Source organism: Triticum urartu, chromosome 1A (assembly GCF_056163025.1).
Source record: "Triticum urartu cultivar PI428250 chromosome 1A, HENAU_Tu73, whole genome shotgun sequence".
NCBI lineage: Eukaryota > Viridiplantae > Streptophyta > Magnoliopsida > Poales > Poaceae > Triticum > Triticum urartu.
The window spans coordinates 548674319-548696923 of NC_141873.1; the positions used below are offsets into that span (position 1 = coordinate 548674319).

Below are 22605 nucleotides of genomic sequence, written 5' to 3' on the forward strand. Positions count from 1 at the left end.
ATCTGACAGCAATCCTCTTAATCATTTTTATGTTGCATATAAATATTGACTTTACCAACTTTATATCATCACTTGGAAAAAAGTGTAACTTACTTTTGCGCCCACTTATGCTATCGTACAACTTCACATCTTCGAAGATCGATCTCATGCCATGAAAGGTGTCCTAGACTACTTTTTTGGAAAGGACTTAGATCTATTAGATCAGTTATAAAAAGTTGTACAAAACACCCAAAAAAATTTACTCTGAGATCCCTAGACCACCGATCACTCTTGCTGTCAGAACGAGCCGTCAACACGTCGTTGTCGTCACTCGCATACCAGAGTCGACCCGAACTTATCGATGACAACCAAGAAAGCACGTGTAGGCCCCTAAGAACCAATGCTCCAGAGCCGCAGTCGTCGTCGTTGAATCCTTGAATTGATCTAAAGAACCTGAAATCAAATCTCTTCATTGTGTCCGCACAATGAGAAATACTATCCTCCCTGCCCCGAGGAGGTGTCAGGAATCTATGCCGAAGCTCCTTCCAACACATCCTGACAAACGAATTTGAGGAGAACGGGGCCTGGAAGACTGACTCAAAGAAGAAGCGTCGTCATCCATCTGAACTCCACCTACGCAGACCGAAATCCTAACCTATCTACTGCTAGAATTCACCTCCATGCAATGGTCGTCAGGCAAATCAACAAGCTCGCCGACGGAGATTGAGGGAAGGAAGGCATTAACCTAATCTCCATTAGAGATGGGAAAGTAAGATTATCCAAGATCACTAGAGTTTCTTTTTTTAAGACGCTACATATTGAGTCCAGCTTGAACCTACGAGCCACATCAGAACTTGAGCTCGTGAAATTTTTTATGTGGAATGTTTTATTTTCGACCTCAATAGCCAGCGAATGTTCGTTGGGAGAGATGACATTTGCGAACATTTTTATGACAAATTCTTCGTAATACACATGGTAAAATCTTCAGAACACATGACAATTCTGTCAACAGAGGATTTTGCTATGACAACTGTCGTGTCCGCTTGTAGAATTGACATGTTCCCGCCACATAAATTGCCCCCAAAACATTTTCCATACACCCCTAGCGAAATACCTCTTTTTTGCGAGTGTGGAAGGAGGGCACACAATGTTAGCTAGAGCCTTCAAAAATGAAGTGCAACACCATGCAAGAAAAAAAATGCAGCACAAGCCCATTCATTCCAAGTAGGATCGGTTGAAACTTTTAAAACTTGAAGATCCTTGAAAAAAACTGTAAAACTTTTTATGTTTGAGATGTAAACTTTTAAAACTCGTTGAAGACAGAAGGACGTGGGAGCGCGTGTGTACGGCCTGTGGCGTCGCGCGATCTGGTGCGTGTGCGGTGCGGTTGGGGCCGCCGATGGGTGGTCGCGGTCCACGAGCCCCCTCGTGGGGACCGGCTGGCTTGGCGTTTGAAATTCGAACATCCGTCGCGTTCTTCTTTCTAGCCATTTGATGGCGGAGCGGTTGCATGCTATTGCAGGTACTGGAGCTGCAGCGTAGCATAGTTACGTCTTTTTTTTGCGGGGGCATAGTTACGCCTTCTTTTCTTTCACTAATGTCACGTGTCAAACGAGGTTTATTACGTGACAGCGCGGCGTAATGAGATGAGCTCGCCGGCATTATTTACCATCCGCGAGACCGTGACTAGCCTACACACCGCGTCAAAGCGTCCGTCACTGTTGGTTTTTCTTTAGGCAACCGTCACTGTTGGTTGCATTGGGCTATGCCACGTTCGGCCTAGCCATGTCTCAGTTTTGGGCTCATCAATCATCATACTCCATGATAGCGTACGAGTGTGTGCATGCAATCAGGCAAAGGAAGAGAAAGAAACCTTTATGTGCCGTCAAACTAGATATGATGAAGGCTTATGATCGAGTGGAGTGGTCGTTTCTGGAGCAAGTCTTACAGCGGGTGGGTTTTGTCCAAGGCTGGATTGATATGATTATGAGATGTGTCCGGACAGCCAGATTTTCGGTGAAGCTTAATGGAGGTTTTTCGGAGCTGTTTCTGCCATCTAGGGGCCTTAGACAAGGTGATCCGTTGTTCCCATACTTGTTCCTGTTTTGTGTGGAGGGTTTTTCGGCCTTGTTGAAGAAAGCTCAGCAAGATAATCGCATTCGTGGCGTGTCATTTGGAGGCACTGGCCCCCAAATTACCCACCTGTTGTTTGCTGATGATAGCATCGTTTTCTTGGAAGGTTCACAAGGAAATATGGAGGCCCTTAGGAGTATTCTGCAAGTGTATGAGGGTGCGTCAGGTCAAAGGGTAAACCTTCAGAAATCATCCATTTTCTTTGGGAAAGGATGCCAAGAGGACAATAAGGCAATTCTGAAAGGAGTAATTGGGATTAATTCCGAAGCCCTCAGCGAGAAGTATTTGGGTCTACCGACCGCGGTGGGCAGATCTAAGGACGGGACCTTCAAGTATGTTAAGGAGAGCGCCAAGGGCAAAGTGATTGGCTGGAAGGGTCAAGGGCTATCCAAAGCTGCAAAGGAAGTTCTGAATAAATCTGGTCTGCAAGCAACGCCGACATTCACTATGAGCTGTTTCAAACTCTCAAAGAAAATGTGCCGGAACCTGACATCCATCTCTTCCAACTTCTGGTGGGGTTCAGCTCATGGTGAAAATAAGGTACACTGGGTCGCATGGGAGAAAATGTGCATGTCGAAACGTGAGGGTGGCATGGGTTTCAGGAACTTCGAAGCTTTTAATCAAGCTCTTTTGGGGAAACAAGCATGGCGGATCTTGCAAGTCCCTGATTCGCTATGTGCCAGAGTGCTTCGAGCGAGGTACTTTAAGGACTTGTCTATCATGAATGCTACCTGCCCCTCAAATGGATCGTTTACCTTCCGCAGTATCCTCATGGTCGAGACCTCTTGAGGGAGGGATTGGTCTGGAGGATCGGGGATGGGTCTAAGGTCCTAATTCACCATGACAATTGGATCCCTAGGAAGGGCTATCTTCGTCCACTGGGACAGACTTTCATGCATGGTACTACGCGGGTGGCTGACCTGCTGATTGAGAATGGAAACATGTGGGATGAAGCAAAAGCTGATGCCATGTTCTCTCCTGAAGATGCTTCGGACATCAAGCAGATTCCGGTGGGAGGGATTGGAGTAGAGGATATCTTGGCTTGGAATTACACTAAAGATGGGGAGTACACAGTTCGGTCTACATACCACTTGGCTATGAGCATGAGAAGAGCGGCGTCCGGACGGCCGGGGTCGTCGTCTTCGGTGGTGACTCATAGGAACTGGCTTGCATTGTGGAGCTCCCACGTGCCTAATAAAGTTAAGGTTCATACATGGAGGCTCATATCAAATGGATTGGCAACTGGCTCTGAATCGCATCAGCGAAGAATTAAGCCGGGGGTTTTCTATACGGTTTGTGGAAGAGAGGAGAATCTGATGCATCGCTTTTGGACGTGCTATCACTCAAAGTTGTTCTGGCAGGCATTGGCGGAGAGGAGAAGCATTGCACCACCCTACCCGCCGGCCGGGATATCTTCAAATCATGCTGTCGGAAGGTGGCTTAGGGGCTGGATGGGAGATGCAAGGGACGAGGAAAGGGAAATGCTTATGCAGGGTGTCTATGGTTTGTGGTTAGCCCGGAACGAGATGAGGGAGGGCATGCGCATCAAAGCAGCACATGATATCGCGGCATCTATTTCCTCGTTCATGGATGTGTGGTACGAAGCGGTGAAGAAGAAGGCCAGGGACTCTACACAACCGGTGCCGGAGGCGTGGCTACCACCGGAGCTGGGCTGGATGAAGGCCAACGTGGATGGGGCGACTTCCAAAACTTCAGGCCATGGGGGCGGGGGTGTGGTTCTCCGCGATCATGGGGGAGCGTTCCGGGGGGCGATGGCCCACTTCTTCCCTTATACCTCAAAGCCTGAGCTTGTGGAGTTGAAGGCGTGTAGACAAGCGCTTCTATTTGGGCGTGAGCTGGGGGTGCAACAGCTGCAGGTTGAGATGGATTGCAAAGAAGCGGTGAGCATGATCAATGGCAACAGCAAGAACCTATCGGTGGCTGCTCCGATCGTTGAAGACATCAAGCGATTGATGCATGAATGGAATGGCTGCAAGGTCACTTGGAGACGGCGGACAGCGAACAGGGCCGCTCACATTCTGGCTAAGCTAGCAGTAGGGGACGAGGTGTGTGTTGAATGGCGGATGTCGCCGCCTGACTGCATTCTTAGTGTGTTAGCGGATGAAATTCCTAACTTTGCTTAAATAAATTTGGTGTTTCCCTCAAAAAAAATCATCATACTCCATGCCCCGTACTGAGCCCATGATAATCCATCCATGCACGTCGGCTTCCACTCAAATTAAGGCCCAAAACCAGCAGAGCTATCCCTGATCCGTAACGCAACATTCGTAGTTTCGCACCGGAGAACAACACGTCAATCGGCCAAAAAAAGTCTATCGGCCGGAAGAATCGATCTCACGCAACCCTAGCAGCTCCTAGCAACCACACCCCGGCGCTGATCTACCAGCGCGCGCACCGCAGGCACGATGCTCCGGCCGTTCCTCGCTGGGCGTCACCCTCGCCATCTCCTCTCCCGTCGCCACGAGTGCCGCCGCCTTGGCCGCCGTGCGGACACGATCCCGTCCGGGAGCTACATGTCGTCCGAGGACAAGACGACGAACAGCCACATCGATCGCTGCTCGGAGGCCAAGGTCGTGACCCCTGCCTCTGCTCACCGGTACGGCCGCACGTTCGCAGGCTACAGGAAGGGGCATCTGTACCTGGTGCTCGACGACTGGAAGAAGGGCTTCAGCATTCACAAGCTGGACCTGCACGACGGCTCGGACGGCGGCGACTTGGCCCTGCGGCCTCCCGTCCACCGCCAATCAAGCAAACAAACTAATTACTGGAGCTTCGCCGCCGTTGGCAGCAACATCATCGCCATCGGAAATCTAAGCTCCTCGGGGACAGGTTGCGTCACCCTCGCGTACGACACCGAGACAGCGGGGCTGTCTATCATCCCTGATCTTCCAAAACCTTTGCATGGTCATTAGATCCACGCCGCAGCGGCAGGGAACCAGCTGTACACCTTCGTGGGTAACTTGGATGATCAGGAGGGTTGCTCCGAAGGATGCATGCATCGCCTCGAAGATGTGCCTCCGTCGACGGACAAGGAGGCGTACTGGTGGGGGAACAAAGACCACTGGTCATGGAGCAGCATCCCATCGACACTCCCTTTCAACGTGTACCAAATGTTGTCGATCGCAGTGCATCCGGAGGGAGGAGGGCGCACACTGTTTGTATCGGTGGAGGGGGGGTGGAGCCTCGGACCCCTGGAGCGAGGGCGCTGGCAATGGTGCCTTGGGCCACTTCGGCGAGGGCATCCCCTCCCGCACCTACTCCTACGACATCGAGAGCGGCAAGTGGACGGGCCATTGCGAGTGGGGTCTACCCTTTTTCGGCCAAGTCCACTACGACAAGGAGCTCGATGCATGGGTTGGGCTCCACAAGGCGCATGGAGACCCAGATGGCTACATCTCCTCGTGCGACGTCATTTGTCCCAACGAGAGCCCCCCGCGCGCAGCCGGCCTGGAAGTTATGCATGGAGAGGTTGTTCGATCCTCATGCGGAGGCCATGAGGCTATACAGGGATAGGCACGTCCCAGCTAGTCTTGCGTACATGGGTGACAGTACCTATTGTCTCGTCGAGGTTGTGCCGCAAGAAAGATTTAAGCGGAGGCGATGCACCAGCACCGGTAGCAAGTGCATGATCCGTTTGTCGATGTTTCAGCTCAAGTACGGCAAAAACGGCGAGCTCAGAACCACCGCGCAGAGGCCTAACCGCTCCTACCTCTTTCCCAAATATAATGAGAATTTTCAGGTGCAGGCATTCTGGATGTGATGGAGGTTGTATGGCACCACGTGTTGGATGCATCAGGGCGCATGGTTAAAATTAGAGGTAATAGCAGCCTAGGTACCCTAACTTGTATAGGATGTGATGATCTAGTCCCAAACTTGCAAAACTAGACTAAACCATACCCCAACTTGCATCCAATGTGATGTTTTAGTCCCAGACCAATGAGAACTTGCCAATTGGCTGGGCCGGTCAGCGCATGCATATTTTCACAAAACCCCCTGCCGTTTCGCTGAATCAACCCGCACTCACCCCCACCTGAATTAAATCTGTCGGAATCGAGTTCACGTTCGTTCGAGAGGGAGAGGTTGGTCGCTGTCGGGGCGACAGAGCTCACGGGCTGGCGAGGCGATGGTGACGTCAGCGACCGAGGCGTCGTCGACGCCGTTCGCCGGCGGCATGGAGACGCCGGCATCTGCTCATCTCGTCCGGCCGTTGGGTGCATTCCCTCCTGATTACTGTGAGCTCGGCGCCCCATCTCTGCTTTCTTTTCCTCCCTCTCCTCTCCTCTGCTTTGCTCCTCTGAGCTCGTCGCCCCGCCGTTTGCAGCTCGAATCGCGTCCATTTGTGCTCGAATCGGGGTCGTCTAGTTGTGTTTTTTCAGTAGGGTCATGTATGGCGAAGTGGAGCTAGGTTTTCGGCCGATGAAATTAGGTTTGGGTTCGACACGATAGCTAGGGTTTATGGGGGACAAATTAGATGTTAATGCCTTTGTAGTTGCCTTTTTGTTCTGCTTTAGCCTGTACTCTACTCAAGCATCTGTTCGTGTTGTGAAATTTAACTAGTTTTTGTTGTTGAACATGTTCAGTTATCTGTAGTTCAATGAATATGTTCAGTTACTATATTTAACTGAATATGTTCAGTTACTGTAGTTAACTGAATATTTGCAGTTACTATAGTTATCAGAATTTTGTCAAGTACTGTAGTTATCAGAATTTTTTTCAGCTTACTATAGGTAACTGAAAGGTTCAGTTAACTGAACCTTAAGCTATTGTTCAAGTATGTTAAATCTTTGTTTATTCAGTTAACTGAATATTTGTTTTTCAACTGATGCATCTTTGTTTTGAATATAGTGTGTGATGCAGCAAATGGAGAAAATGTGGACAGTCCATTTTTTACACTGAAACTTGAGCATGGTGGAATTTTCTGTGGCCCAATCAGAAACCTGGAGTACTGGAACCCTTCTGTTGAGGTGCTAGACTTTGTTGACTCTGGCACTTTCTCTTATGCATTCCTTGAACAACACTTGGTTTGGTTGGGATATCCTTTGAATGAGCACATCATTTACTTGAGAAAACCAAATAAACCAATCTCAGATGGTTTGATCAGAATTAGCAGTGATGAGGATGTGCATCATATGATAAGAGCTAGTGCTGAGCATAAGATGCTTGTAGTCATGGTTGACCATACAGATTTCATCAGTAACTTCAGGTCTGACTTGGTGTGCACATTGCCCCTATCTTTGATACCATCAACAACAAGTTCTGCAACAGCAAATGCATCCCCTTCCCATAGCCTAGTTTCAGTCTTTGTAGAAGATCCTTTGTCAGAGATTGCAGCAAATGGAACAGGCCCAGAGATTTTGCTTATTGATGGTGCTGAGCAGAACTTGCTAACTGAAGATCCCTTTTTAGAGATTGCACCAATTGGAACAGACCCACAAAGTTTGCTTATTGAGGATGCTGAGCACAACATGCTAACTGAAGATGGAGAAACAATTATTGAAGATGTAGTTGTTTCAGATTCTGATTTCAGTGACAGTGACTATGACATAGATGATGGTGATGATGATCTTTATGATGACAACATTGACTTTGATGTTGATGAAGAAGCTGATCAGGATGAGGATGATGTGGAGCCTGAATACTTGCTTGAGGATGAAGATCTCAACCTATCAACTGAGCAAGCAGATGAACTTAGGTACAAGTTTAAAACTTTCAATGCAAAGGTGGACATGATTTCCCCTGTGTTTAAAATAGGGATGGTATTTGCTGATATGGTTGAGCTAAGACATGCACTGACTGCATATTCAGTTAGAAACAGAGTGCAGATCAAGAAGATAAAGAATGATAAGAGGAGACTTGAAGCAGTTTGTGAAGATGGTTGCCCATGGTATCTGTATGCTTGCAATGACAACAAGACAAGGGGTTTTGTCATCAAGACTTACTATGGAGAACATGTGTGTCAGAAGAAATGAAAGATAAGGTCACTGACAGCAAAATTCCTGTGCAAGTATTTCATAAATGAGTTCAGAGATGACCAGAAGATGTCACTAGGTACATTTTCAAGAAAAACCACCAATGAATTTCATGTCACCCCTAACAGATGGAAGCTAGCTAGGGCAAGAACTGCAGCACTTAAGGAGATCCATGGTGATGAAGTAGAGCAGTTTAGTAGGCTTAGGGACTATGGTCATGAATTGAGGAATACCAACCCTGGGTCTACATTTCTTCTGTCAACTGAGGTTGTTAGAGACAAAGACTTCCCGCAGGGCAGGAAATGTCTGAAAACTCTATATTGGTCTTATGATGCATGCAAAAGGGGTTGGCTCAAGGGATGCAGGCCTATTATTTTCATTGATGGCTGTCACATGAAAAATAGGTTTAAAGGAGTGTTGCTTAGTGCAGTGGGTATTGATCCTAATGACTGCATTTTCCCCATTGCAATGGGTTGGGTAGAAGTAGAGTGCACTAGTTCTTGGGAGTGGTTTCTCACTACATTGAGAGATGACCTTAACATCACAAATACTGCTCCTTTCACTATTATGAGTGACAAGCAGAAAGGTTTGATCAATGCTGTGCAAATAATCTAGCCAGATGCTGAGCATAGGTTTTGTGTTAGGCATATTTATCAGAATTTCAATGAGAAGCACAAAGGAGAGCAACTGAAGCAGGATCTGTGGGCCATTGCAAGAGCACCAAACATGGTTAAATGGAGCCAAAACTGTGAGAAAATGGATGGACACAGTGCAGCTGCTTTCCACTGGACTGAAAGACTTGATCCAAAGACATGGTGTAAATCATTTTAGTGTCTTTCCCAAGTGTGATATTGTGACGCCCCCGATTTGACCGTACACTAATCATACACGCAAACGTGTACGATCATGATCAGAGACTCACGGGAAGATATCACAACACAACTCTACAAATAAAAATAAGTCATACAAGCATCATATTACAAGCCAGGGGCCTCGAGGGCTCGAATACAAGAGCTCGATCATAGACGAGTCAGCGGAAGCAACAATATCTGAGTACAGACATAAGTTAAACAAGTTTGCCTTAAGAAGACTAGCACAAACTGGGATATAGATCGAAAGAGGCGCAGGCCTCCTGCCTGGGATCCTCCTAAACTACTCCTGGTCGTCGCCAGCGGGCTGCACGTAGTAGTAGGCACATCCCGAGTAGTAGTAGTCGTCGTCGACGGTGGTGTCTAGCTCCTGGGCTCCAACGTCTGGTCGCAGCAACCGGGTATAGGAAAGGGGAAAAAGGGGAAGCAAAGCAACCGTGAGTACTCATCCAAAGTACTCGCAAGCAAGGAGCTACACTACATATGTATGCATTGGTATCAAATGGAATATGGGTATCATATGTGGACTGAACTGCATGCCGGAATAAGAGGGGGATAGCTAGTCCTCTCGAAGACTACGCTTCTTGTTGGAAATATGCCCTAGAGGCAATAATAAAATGATTATTATATTTCCTTGTTCATGATAATTGTCTATTATTCATGCTATAATTGTATTATCCGGAAATCGTAATACATGTGTGAATACATAGACCACAATGTGTCCCTAGTGAGCCTCTAGTTGACTAGCTCGTTGATCAACAGATAGTCATGGTTTCCTGGCTATGGACATGGGGATGTCATTGATAACAGGATCACATCATTAGGAGAATGATGTGATGGACAAGACCCAATCCTAAGCTTAGCTCAAAGATCGTGTAGTTCGTTTGCTGTAGCTTTTCTGAATGTCAAGTATCATTTCCTTAGACCATGAGATTGTGCAACTCCCGGATACCGTAGGAGTGCTTTGGGTGTGCCAAACGTCACAACGTAACTGGGTGACTATAAAGGTACATTACAGGTGTCTCCGAAAGTGTCTGTTGGGTTGACACGAATCGAGACTAGGATTTGTCACTCCGTATGACGCAGAGGTATCTCTGGGCCCACTCGGTAATGCATCATCATAATGAGATCAATGTGATCAAGTGGTTGATCACGGTATCATGCATTACGGCACGAGTAAAGTGACTTGCCGGTAACGAGACTGAACAAGGTATTGGGATACCGACGATCGAGTCTCGGGCAAGTAACGTACCGATTGACAAAGGGAATTGAATACGGGATTGATTAAGTCCTCGACATCGTGGTTCATCCGATGAGATCATCGAGGAGCATGTGGGAGCCAACATGGGTATCCAGATTCCGCTGTTGGTTATTGGTCGGAGAGCCGTCTCGGTCATGTCTACGTGTCTCCCGAACCCGTAGGGTCTACACACTTAAGGTTCGGTGACGCTAGGGTTGTAGAGATATGAGTATGCAGTAATCCGAAAGTTGTTCGGAGTCCCGGATGAGATCCTGGACGTCACGAGGAGTTCCGGAATGGTCCGCATGTGAAGAATTATATATAGGAAGTGTAGTTTCGGCCATCGGGAAAGATTCGGGGTCACCGGTATTGTACCGGGACCACCGGATGGGTCCCGGGGGTCCATCGGGTGGGGCCACCCATCCCGGAGGGCCCCATGGGATGAAGTGGGGAGGGGAACCAGCCCATACTGGGCTGGTGCGCCCCCCCTTGGGCGCCCCTGCGCCTAGGGTTGGAAACCCTAGGGTGGGGGGCGCCTCCACTTGCCTTGGGGGGCACTCCAACCCCCTTGGCCGCCGCCCCCTTGGGAGATCCCATCTCCAGGGCCGGCGCCCCTCCAGGGGCCTATATAAAGGGGGGGAGGGAGGGTAGCCGCACCTCAAGTCTTGGCGCCTCCCTCTCCCCTGCTACACCTCTCCCTCTCGCAGAAACTCGGCGAAGCCCTGCTGCGATCACTGCTGCATCCACCACCACGCCGTCGTGCTGCTAGATCTTCATCAACCTCTCCTTCCCCCTTGCTGGATCAAGAAGGAGGAGACGTCATCCGCTCCGTACGTGTGTTGAACGCGGAGGTGCCGTCCGTTCGGCACTTGGTCATCGGTGATTTGGATCACGGCGAGTACGACTCCATCATCCCCGTTCTCTTGAATGCTTCCGCTCGCGATCTACAAGGGTATGTAGATGCACTCTCCTCTCGTTGCTAGTTGACTCCATAGATGATCTTGGTGAAACGTAGGAAAAAAAATTTGTTTTCTGCAACGTTCCCCAACACTTCTGGTAACCTCCATCTTGCAGTAGGAGAAGAGAGTAGATGGTAAGTTCACCAAGTAGCATCACATAGCATAATCCTAACCGATGATCCTCCCCTCGTCGCCCTGTGAGAGAGCGACCACCGGTTGTATCTGGCACTTGGAAGGGTGTGTTTTATTAAGTATCCGGTTCTAGTTGACATAAGGTCAAGGTACAACTCCGGGTCGTCCTTTTACCGAGGGACACGGCTATTCGAATAGATCAACTTCCCTGCAGGGGTGCACCACATTTCCCAACACGCTCGATCCCCTTTGTACGGACACACTTTCCTGGGTCATGCCCGGCCTCGGAAGATCAACACGTCGCAACCCTACCTAGGCACAACAGAGAGGTCAGCACGCCGGTCTAAATCCTATGGCGCAGGGGTCTGGGCCCATCGCCCATTGCACACCTGCACGTTGCGTACGCGGCCGGAGAGCATACCTAGTAACCTCCATTACAAAGGAAGTTGCGTTACGCGGTCCAACCCGGCGCGCGCGCCGCTCAGTCGCTGACGTCACGAAGGCTTTGGCTGATACCACGACGTCGAGTGCCCATAACTGTCCCCGCGTAGATGGTTAGTGTGTATAGGCCAGTGGCCAGACTCAGATCAAATACCAAGATCTCATTAAACGTGTTAAGTATCCGCGAACGCCGACCAGGGCCAGGCCCACCTCTCTCCTAGGTGGTCTCAACATGCCCTGTCGCTCCGCCACAAAGTAGCAGCAGGGGGCCGTCGTGAACCCAGGCCCACCTCTACCGGGATGGAGCCACCTGCCCCTTCAGCCCCCATCTCCGAACAGTATCATAAGTAATGTAACAGTATAAGTATATATGATATGCCCGTGATCACCTCCCGAAGTGATCACGGCCCAGTAGTATAGCATGGCAGACGGACAAGAGTGTAGGGCCACTGATGATAATCTAGCATCATAAACTAAGCATTTAGGATTGCAGGTAAGGTATCAACAGCTGGAGCAACAATGACATGCTATGCATCAGAATAGGATTAACTGAAAGCAGTAACATGCTACACTACTCTAATGCAAGCAATAGAGAGAAGAATAGGCGATATCTTGTGATCAAAGGGGGGGCTTGCCTGGTTGCTCTGGCAAGAAGGAGGGGTCATCTTCGATGTAGTCGAACACACGGACATCGGCAGCGGTCTCGGAGTCTACCGGAAAGGAGTAACAGAGGCGGAACACAATAAATAACAGAGCAATCAAATGTAACACAAAGCAAGACGCGGCAATACGTTGTGCTAGGGGTGACCTAACATAGGGACAGGCGATACCGGCGAAGGGGGGAAACATCCGGGAAAGAATTCCAGGTGTTTTGCGTTTTCAGGCAGATGAACCAGAGGTGGAAAGTTGCGTGTTTGCTATGCTAGGGATGTGTGACGGACGAACGGACTGCGTAGCCGGATTCGTCTCATCGTTCTGAACAACTATCATGTACAAAGTATTTTCATCCGAGCTACAGTTTAATTTTTATGAATTTACAAAGTTTAAAATGATTTTCTACATTAATTCGAAAATGAAACAGCGAAATACTTTTGTCACCTAGTGTTATTCTAGCAGTAGTGTATGACAGTGGGACCAGTGGGGTTGGGTTGACCCAGTCAAATGTTGACTAGTCAACATATGAACAGTGTAAGGGGCCACATGTCATTGACTTAGACTTTTGTGAAATTTTGTTCTTCTTTAAACTAACAGCGGGTCCACATGTCATCTACTATTGGACTAATTAACTAGTACTCCTACTAATTAGACTAAGAAAATTAACTAGCCCCTAAACTAGTATTTGGGCCAGACACACACAACACACTCATGCTCGGCCATGGCCATGGATTGGCCATGCCAAATTAGTAGCGGCTGGAGCATCACCTAGCAGCCGCGGCAAGCATCAACATTTAGGAGCAGTAGTAGCTAGCGTCCAGGATGTAGTAGCACGCGAGGATCAACGATGCTGCGTAGCAAGTAGCAGTGGCGAGAAGCAGCAGCAGTACGAGCAGAACAGGGAGCAGCAACAACTAACATCGGCAAGCAGCAGGAGCAAAAGGCGAGCAAGGGCGCGGCGCGCACGCACGCGGGCTAGCATAGCGGGGCAGCAGCAGCGGCAGTGGCAGCACCGCAGGAAGCAGTAGGCAGAGCAGCGCGCGACCGCGGCGGCAGGGCAGAAGCAGTCGCGGCAGCAGGCGGGCACCGGCAGGGAAGAAGCAGGGCGGTAGCGGGCACGGCGGCTCACGGCGTCACGCGCACCGGCGGCCGCCCGGGTGAGCAGGGGCAGCCGGGGTTGGAGCAGCAAACATCGGCAAGGGGTGGCGCGGGCGCGTGTGTACGCAAGAAATCGAGCGCGGCCATGGACAATGACGGCCGAGCTTGGGGACGACGGTCCACGGAGGCGGAGTTGAAGGGGAAAAAGGTGGGAACCGCGTAGCTCACCGAGATGGGGTCGGAGACGTGCTCGGGTGGTTCGAGGATGTGCGGTGGCGCGGATCCACGACGGAGGCAGCGGTGGCCGAGGACGATGAAGCCGCCCGATCCACGCGATGTAGGGACTCCGGGCTCGAGGTCGTGGATGAAGAGGAAGCAGCAGACGATGGCGATTCTCCTGGCGCATTCCTAGACGGCGTGGAGGTCAGTGGCCGCGACAACTACGATGGCATGGCGTGGTGGTTTCGGGTGTGTGTTTGCGGCGAAGAGAACAAGCGAGGGAAAGAGGTAATGGCGCTAGGGTTATGTCCAGGGGCTCGGGTGTGACCTTATCCACGGAGGGGAAGCCGCGGGATGGCTGCCACCGCGGCCATGGCGCCGTGGATGGCCGCCACGCCTTCCCCCGCCTCCTGTAGAGATAGGTTGAAGGAGCTGGGGGTGGGCTGGGCCGTGAGCTTTGCTAGGTGGGCTAAGTGCCCAGCAGGTTAGGTTAGTTTCTATTTCCCCCCTTTTTTTGTTTTCCCTTTTCTTTTTCTGTTTCTTTTTATTTGTTATGTTTGTACTTATCTTAAATAGCAAATAAGTATAGTAAAATAGGAAACTTGTCCCCATAATTCACATTCCAAAATTAGACAATGCCACAAAAAGTTCAAACCCAAAATAAAATAGTTTAGTATTTTAAAAAATACAAAAGCATTTAACTAATGGTTTTAGCTACTGTTTTAATTAGCTTAGTGCATTTAAACATTTTATAAAAATGTGGTTTCTTCACCAACCTTTAGTATGGATTAATTGGCACAAACCGAACATATTAGCTTTAATGCTTCAAAACTTTCACCAGTCGACTTTTTTTGAAGTTTAATTCTAAACCGGTTTGAACTAACGTGAGGTTAACAACCGTAATCGAGGTGACGCGGCATCATTAACAGAGGTTCACTGTAGCTTAATTATCCGGGCGTCACAATTTTCCTCCACTACAAGAAATCTCGTCCCGAGATTTAATAGGCGTAGGGGGGAAGGTTCTGGTTACGAAATTCTAGCGAGTGTTCTCGGTCTTAATTGCTCTCCTCGAAGTGGTCGATCCATAACGCTGGTGTCTTCACACTTCAGCCTGAGGTCATCATGATGAAGTTAGCATCCTTTCTTCGGGAACTCCATCATACTTACGAAAAGGATAAGGGGTAGCTTCAGAAAAACGAAACTCTACAAGGTGGCTATCTAGTTTATAACTCAGGGAAGGTGGTAGAAAGTAACTCTCAAGTTGAAACTTAAGAAAATATCGGGAGCAAAGTAAGAAGGTAAAATAAGAAGTTTCAAGCGGGTAGGCAATCGTTCGATGCCTGAAACAAAGTGTGAAAGGGGTTCAAGCAACGGGAATAAGTATTGTGTCTCATACCAGAATTGATGATCTCTCAGAAGGTGGCTCGCGAATTACATATGAGGTCACGCGTGAGGAATAACTTCGGGAACAAGGGAGGTGTACAGGAGAGTCAAGTTTCGATCCTGTGGAACTGTGGGTTATGGGCCCATCATGTGGGATAAAGGTGGAAAGGGCGGTGACTTCTTGCACGATCATGTAAGTAAGGCATGTCAGAGGGTAGCCTGCCATTTATGTTGGCAACAACGTTGGTACCAAGGGCGAGGGACGAAGAGAACCATTTTCCTGCTCGTTGAACGAGGCGGACCAACAGGCAAAGTTCTCGTCCATCGGTGGTTACCGGAATATTATCAACAATATTAACAGGGTCTTACTGACAGAGTAGTTCAACGAGGTGCTTACCTAAGCAGGAGAATATTACTGCTTAGCTCATATAGATCACCAGTAAGTTTAAACAAAACAATGGAAAGGAAAAGGTGATCATCATATTAAACATAACAATGGAAAGGAAAATGTGTTTAAACACATGTTTCAGGGATATATCCTTCCCAAGGACAAGCAGAGCATGATATCCATGACGGGATAGAAAGTAGAAAACCATTTAGATTAGGGGAGAGGAAGTTCATGACATTACCCAAACAACGGTGTTTGAATAATTGATAAAGGAAATTTAGCATGGTGTTTCAAATGTTCTTATCGTGATCAGAGTACCACAGACATGCTTCGAGATAGCATTGATATGGTCTTCAAGCAAGGGTCGGACTTCGGATACACGAAGGATCCATCAGGATAACTTATTAAACAAGGCATTCAATTTCCTCATGGAAAAATGGTTAACCTTGTTAAAAAGGAAACTATAACACTAGGTCCTCCGGCCAGGTGTGCTAGGCATGACATCACCTTACCAGGTCACATGAAGACCAATGTTATAACGCTTGGAAAATGTTCCAACCATCATACCTGACCGAGGTTCAGATCCGATTGGTGTCAGGATACCTCAGACTTAGGATGCCTGAGAAGAAAAGGTGCAACACAAATTGACAAGATGACATTATAAGATTCTCGGGAAATGAACTATAGAAGCAAGTTCCAAAACAAAAGTTCATCATTAACCAAGGAGAAAATGAGGATGTGGTTGATGGAGTCAGCGACAATTCATCGAGATTAACCAAAGACGGATTTCCATCATTATGTGAACAAGGAGGTAACACTTGTCAGATCAACTGATATAATGAGGTATGCTCAAGGAAAACATACATAGTTAAACATTGGTTGAAAAGTGCACCCAAAATAAGGGCTTAGGTAGCATGATCAATGTTAGAATGGTGATTCGTTATCCAAGAGTCTAAGAATGAACTGTCAACCATTAACTGCAAAGCAATAGGGTTGCTAGAAGTTTTGAATTTTACACCTCATAGTTCATTTGTCGGCATTCCGGTTATAAATAACACGGGTACTAAGAAGGAATGATGATGGTGAGAAGTATCACTTGTATTAAGAGTTCTCAAGAGGTGGTGAAATTTCCCATGACATCTTGTCATTAAAGGTGGTAATATTCCAAGGTAAAGAAGAACAAATGATGGATAGCAAGGAACTCAAGGTATAACCCAGAACACGAACAAGTTTGTGTTCGAGGGAAGGCAATAAAGTGGTCGATGACAACACAAATCATCGAGGGCAAGCATGGAATTTCTCATCATGAATTTAATTGATATCTCGGAAGAAGTTAAAATGTTGACGATGATCACGACACACTTGTCGAGAGGTTTCTTGAAGATGTAATCGATGGGCAATGACATCAAGTCAAAAGAATGGTGATGCGAAAAGTTATTGCAACCAAGGGTACGACACAAACTCGAAATCAAGCTTGATGTTCAAGGCGAAATGGTATGACAAGGAAGATCGACGTAAGTTTAGCTCCTCATCGAAAGTTGTGCTCCGAGAATAAGGACCAGGTAGCACAGTTAACATTTAGCACAATAATGAATATAGCCGATCAGGCTAGGAATGACGTGATGGAGTATTAAACTCCTCAACAACAAAGTACTAGAAGGTACTGAATTGTAGTGCAGATTCGATTCACTAATCGGCATTCTCGATTGACGACAACCCAGAATCCATGGACTGATTATGACGGGGAAAGGTACTACTTCATCAGAAATTCATAAGATGAAGTGCAATGGGTTGATATCCTCGAGATACCAGGGGGTAATACTCGAAGGTAGAACAAAATAGAGGTTGGACTGGTGTATTGATCCACAGAAGACAAGTGCTCAAACTTGCCCGTGAAATGGGGTCAAAGAAGAACATATGGTCGAAACCACAATTGCAAAAGGCCAGATCCCAGATATAAGAACTTATACCAAGGGAAAATTTAATTTAAGAGAAGCTCTAATGATAAGATCTACATCGTGTCCATGGGCATGAACACAAAGTTCAAGGTCGACTCCCACTTCTTCAATGCATAACCTTTCATTTACTGCTCTAGATAAAAAAATGATTTCAGTGTCAAAACCTACCTGGTGAATTACCAGAGGAGTATGACCCATGAAAACTTTCAGGTTCACACAGATTAAGAAAGGCATAGGTTCAACCCGTCAGGGTATCGTGGAAACATATACCACAAGCTTCAATCGTAAATACCACCAGCTCGAAAACAGAGCATGGTTGAGAAAAACAGAGGATACAATTTACCAAAAGCATTATGTATCCGAAGAAAGGCTTACAAGGTTATTGAATAAGGAGGATACTGTCGAATAATAATCCAATAAAGGATCTGACGGTCCATAGCGGAGCTGATGTGAGCATCGGCACACAGTCAGTTGAAGAAAGGTTGCAACGGCATCAGATTATAGGACACCTGAATGATTTGATGCTTAGATATCAAAGGCATTATGATTTCCAAATAGAAGGATCAGAAGCAGACGCTCTGATCAAGGGTGGATAAGTTCAATAGACCTAAGGGTACAATTGACGGCAAACAGATTGGTCGAGAACAAGCTCATGTTCAAAAATGACGTCTGAGCCAAAAAGATAATTTAAAAGGATCAACTGATGATTGCGTGCATTCGCACTCATGTTGAATCAATAGGATCAAAATAACGGTGTCTAAGGATACTAACGAATATTGCCAGACATATGTAAAGCATCCATAATGCAAGCAGACAAGTATTACAGAGCAATAAGCTACTAAGGATTTTTGGAGGATCAAATAGTATTTCGAAGACCATTGTGAAACACATGAACAACTGGGGGATGAGTGGATACTCGATAAGTGCGAGAATTATCCATAGGGGTATTCAGATGACAAAGAACGGCAAGGCAGTAAGCTCAAAATATTATCGAAACAATGACGAGTATTTCGGGGTATCTTGTAATAACAAGACCAACTGGGGACGAATGTAAGAATAACAACTGCAAGTAGTTATCCATAAGGGTTGACGGTGGAAGAGGAATTGCAAATGCGATGAACACAAGCTCTCGGGTTAACAGCAGAGAGTATCTTCAGGGTCTTCACGTGCAGCGGACGATCATTGGTAATAAGGGGCTCTCCGGGTGAAAGTGATAACGAGATCCTAATGTTAGATTTAGCAAAATTCATTTAACCCGAATAGAAGAGAGATCAGAGTTCCAGAGTATAGACAAGGAGTGAAATATCCTAATACCACCCAATGGCGACGTGGGCCCGTAAGCCACACAGCCATGTTAGTAAAAAAAATTCAATGACTAGACTCAACTTCGGCCAAGGAGTTGAAAAGGGGGATTCCTACAGGCAGTCGGCTCTGATACCAACTTGTGACGCCCCCGATTTGACCGTACACTAATCATACACGCAAACGTGTACGATCACGATCAGAGACTCACGGGAAGATATCACAACACAACTCTACAAATAAAAATAAGTCATACAAGCATCATATTACAAGCCAGGGGCCTCGAGGGCTCGAATACAAGAGCTCGATCATAGACGAGTCAGCAGAAGCAACAATATCTGAGTACAGACATAAGTTAAACAAGTTTGTCTTAAGAAGGCTAGCACAAACTGGGATATAGATCGAAAGAGGCGCATGCCTCCTGCCTGGGATCCTCCTAAACTACTCCTGGTCGTCACCAGCAGGCTGCACGTAGTAGTAGGCACCTCCCGAGTAGTAGTAGTCGTCGTCGACGGTGGCGTCTAGCTCCTGGGCTACAACGTCTGGTCGCAGCAATCGGGTATAGGAAAGGGGGAAAAGGGGAAGCAAAGCAACCGTGAGTACTCATCCAAAGTACTCGCAAGCAAGGAGCTACATTACATATGTATGCATTGGTATCAAATGGAATAAGGGTATCATATATGGACTGAACTGCAGAATGCCAAAATAAGAGGGGGATAGCTAGTCCTTTCGAAGACTACGCTTCTGGTAACCTCCATCTTGCAGAAGGAGAAGAGAGTAGATGGTAAGTTCACCAAGTAGCATCGCATAGCATAATCCTAACCGATGATCCTCCCCTCGTCGCCCTGTGAGAGAGCGACCACCGGTTGTATCTGGCACTTGGAAGGGTGTGTTTTATTAAGCATCCGGTTCTAGTTGTCATAAGGTCAAGGTACAACTCCGGGTCGTCCTTTTACCGAGGGACACGGCTATTCGAATAGATCAACTTCCCTGCAGGGGTGCACCACATTTCCCAACACGCTCGATCCCCTTTGTCCGGACACACTTTCCTGGGTCATGCCCGGCCTCGGAAGATCAACACGTCGCAGCCCTACCTATGCACAACAGAGAGGTCAGCACGCCGGTCTAAATACTATGGCGCAGGGGTTTGGGCCCATCGCCCATTGCACACCTGCACGTTGCGTACGCGGCCGGAGAGCATACCTAGTAACCTCCATTACAAAGGAAGTTGCGTTACGCGGTCCAACCCGGCGCGCGCCGCTCAGTCGCTGACGTCACGAAGGCTTTGGCTGATACCACGACGTCGAGTGCCCATAACTGTCCCCGCGTAGATGGTTAGTGTGTATAGGCCAGTGGCTAGACTCAGATCAAATACCAAGATCTCATTAAACGTGTTAAGTATCCGCGAACGCCGACCAGGGCCAGGCCCACCTCTCTCCTAGGTGGTCTCAACATGCCCTGTCGCTCCGCCACAAAGTAGCAGCAGGGGGCCATCGTGAACCCAGGCCCACCTCTACTGGGATGGAGCCACCTGCCCCTTCAGCCCCCAACTCCGAACAGTATCATAAGTAATGTAACAGTATAAGTATATATGATATGCCCGTGATCACCTCCCGAAGTGATCACGGCCCAGTAGTATAGCATGGCAGACGGACAAGAGTGTAGGGCCACTGATGATAATCTAGCATCATATACTAAGCATTTAGGATTGCAGGTAAGGTATCAACAGCTGGAACAACAATGACAGGCTATGCATCAGAATAGGATTAACGGAAAGCAGTAACATGCTACACTACTCTAATGCAAGCAATAGAGAGAAGAATAGGCGATATCTAGTGATCAAAGGGGGGGCTTGCCTGGTTGCTCTGGCAAGAAGGAGGGGTCATCTTCGATGTAGTCGAACACACGGACATCGGCAGCGGTCTCGGAGTCTACCGGAAAGGAGTAACAGAGGCGGAACACAATAAATAACAGAGCAATCAAATGTAACACAAAGCAAGACGCGGCAATACGTTGTGCTAGGGGTGACCTAACGTAGGGACAGGCGATACCGGCGAAGGGGGGAAACATCCGGGAAAGAATTCCCGGTGTTTTGCGTTTTCAGGCAGATGAACCAGAGGTGGAAAGTTGTGTGTTTGCTATGCTAGGGATGTGTGACGAACGAACGGACTGCGTAGCCGGATTCGTCTCGTCGTTCTGAACAATTATCATGTACAAAGTATTTTCATCCGAGCTACGGTTTAATTTTTATGAATTTACAAAGTTTAAAATGATTTTCTACATTAATTCGAAAATGAAACAGCGAAATACTTTTGTCACCTAGTGTTATTCTAGCAGTAGTGTATGACAGTGGGACCAGTGGGGTTGGGTTGACCCAGTCAAATGTTGACTAGTCAACATATGAACAATGTAAGGGGCCACATGTCATTGACTTAGACTTTTGTGAAATTTTGTTCTTCTTTAAACTAACAGCGGGTCCACATGTCATCTACTATTGGACTAATTAACTAGTACTCCTACTAATTAGACTAAGAAAATTAACTAGCCCCTAAACTAGTATTTGGGCCGGACACACACAACACACTCATGCTCGGCCATGGCCATGGATTGGCCATGCCAAATTAGTAGCGGCTGGAGCATCACCTAGCAGCCGCTGCAAGCATCAACATTTAGGAGCAGTAGTAGCTAGCGTCCAGGATGTAGTAGCACGCGAGGATCAACGATGCTGCGTAGCAAGTAGCAGTGGCGAGAAGCAGCAGCAGTACGAGCAGAACAGGGAGCAGCAACAACTAACATCGGCAAACAGCAGGAGCAAAAGGCGAGCAAGGGCGCGGCGCGCACGCACGCGGGCTAGCATAGCGGGGCAGCAGCAGCGGCAGTGGCAGCGCCGCAGGAAGCAGTAGGCAGAGCAGCGCGCGACCGCGGCGGCAGGGCAGAAGCAGTCGCGGCAGCAGGCGGGCACCGGCAGGGAAGAAGCAGGGCAGTAGCGGGCACGGCGGCTCACGGCGTCACGCGCACCGGCGGCCGCCCGGGTGAGCAGGGGCAGCCGGGGTTGGAGCAGCAAACATCGGCAAGGGGCGGCGCGGGCGCGTGTGTACGCAAGAAATCGAGCGCGGCCATGGACAATGACGGCCGAGCTTGGGGACGACGGTCCACGGAGGCGGAGTTGAAGGGGAAAAAGGTGGGAACCGCGTAGCTCACCGAGATGGGGTCGGAGACGTGCTCGGGTGGTTCGCGGATGTGTGGTGGCGCGGATCCACGACGGAGGCAGCGGTGGCCGAGGACGATGAAGCCGCCCGATCCACGCGATGTAGGGACTCCGGGCTCGAGGTCGTGGATGAAGAGGAAGCAGCAGACGATGGCGATTCTCCTGGCGCATTCCTAGACGGCGTGGAGGTCAGTGGCCGCGACAACTACGATGGCCATGGCGTGGTGGTTTCGGGTGTGTGTTTGCGGCGAAGAGAACAAGCGAGGGAAAGAGGGAATGGCGCTAGGGTTATGTCCAGGGGCTCGGGTGTGACCTTATCCACGGAGGGGAAGCCGCCGGATGGCTGCCACCGCGGCCATGGCGCCGTGGATGGCCGCCACGCCTTCCCCCGCCTCCTGTAGAGATAGGTTGAAGGAGCTGGGGGTGGGCTGGGCCGTGAGCTTTGCTAGGTGGGCTAAGTGCCCAGCAGGTTAGGTTAGTTTCTATTTCCCCCTTTTTTTGTTTTCCCTTTTCTTTTTCTGTTTCTTTTTATTTGTTATGTTTGTACTTATCTTAAATAGCAAATAATTATAGTAAAATAGGAAACTTGTCCCCATAATTCACATTCCAAAATTAGACAATGCCACAAAAAGTTCGAACCCAAAATAAAATA

The 22605-nt window shown here is 48.3% G+C and overlaps 1 pseudogene; it reads left to right on the forward strand.

Annotated features, from left to right (window-relative positions):
- Window positions 1-6256: 6256 nt before the first annotated feature.
- LOC147992546 (uncharacterized) lies at window positions 6257-8951 on the forward strand (annotated as a pseudogene).
- The last annotated feature ends 13654 nt before the right edge of the window (window positions 8952-22605 follow it).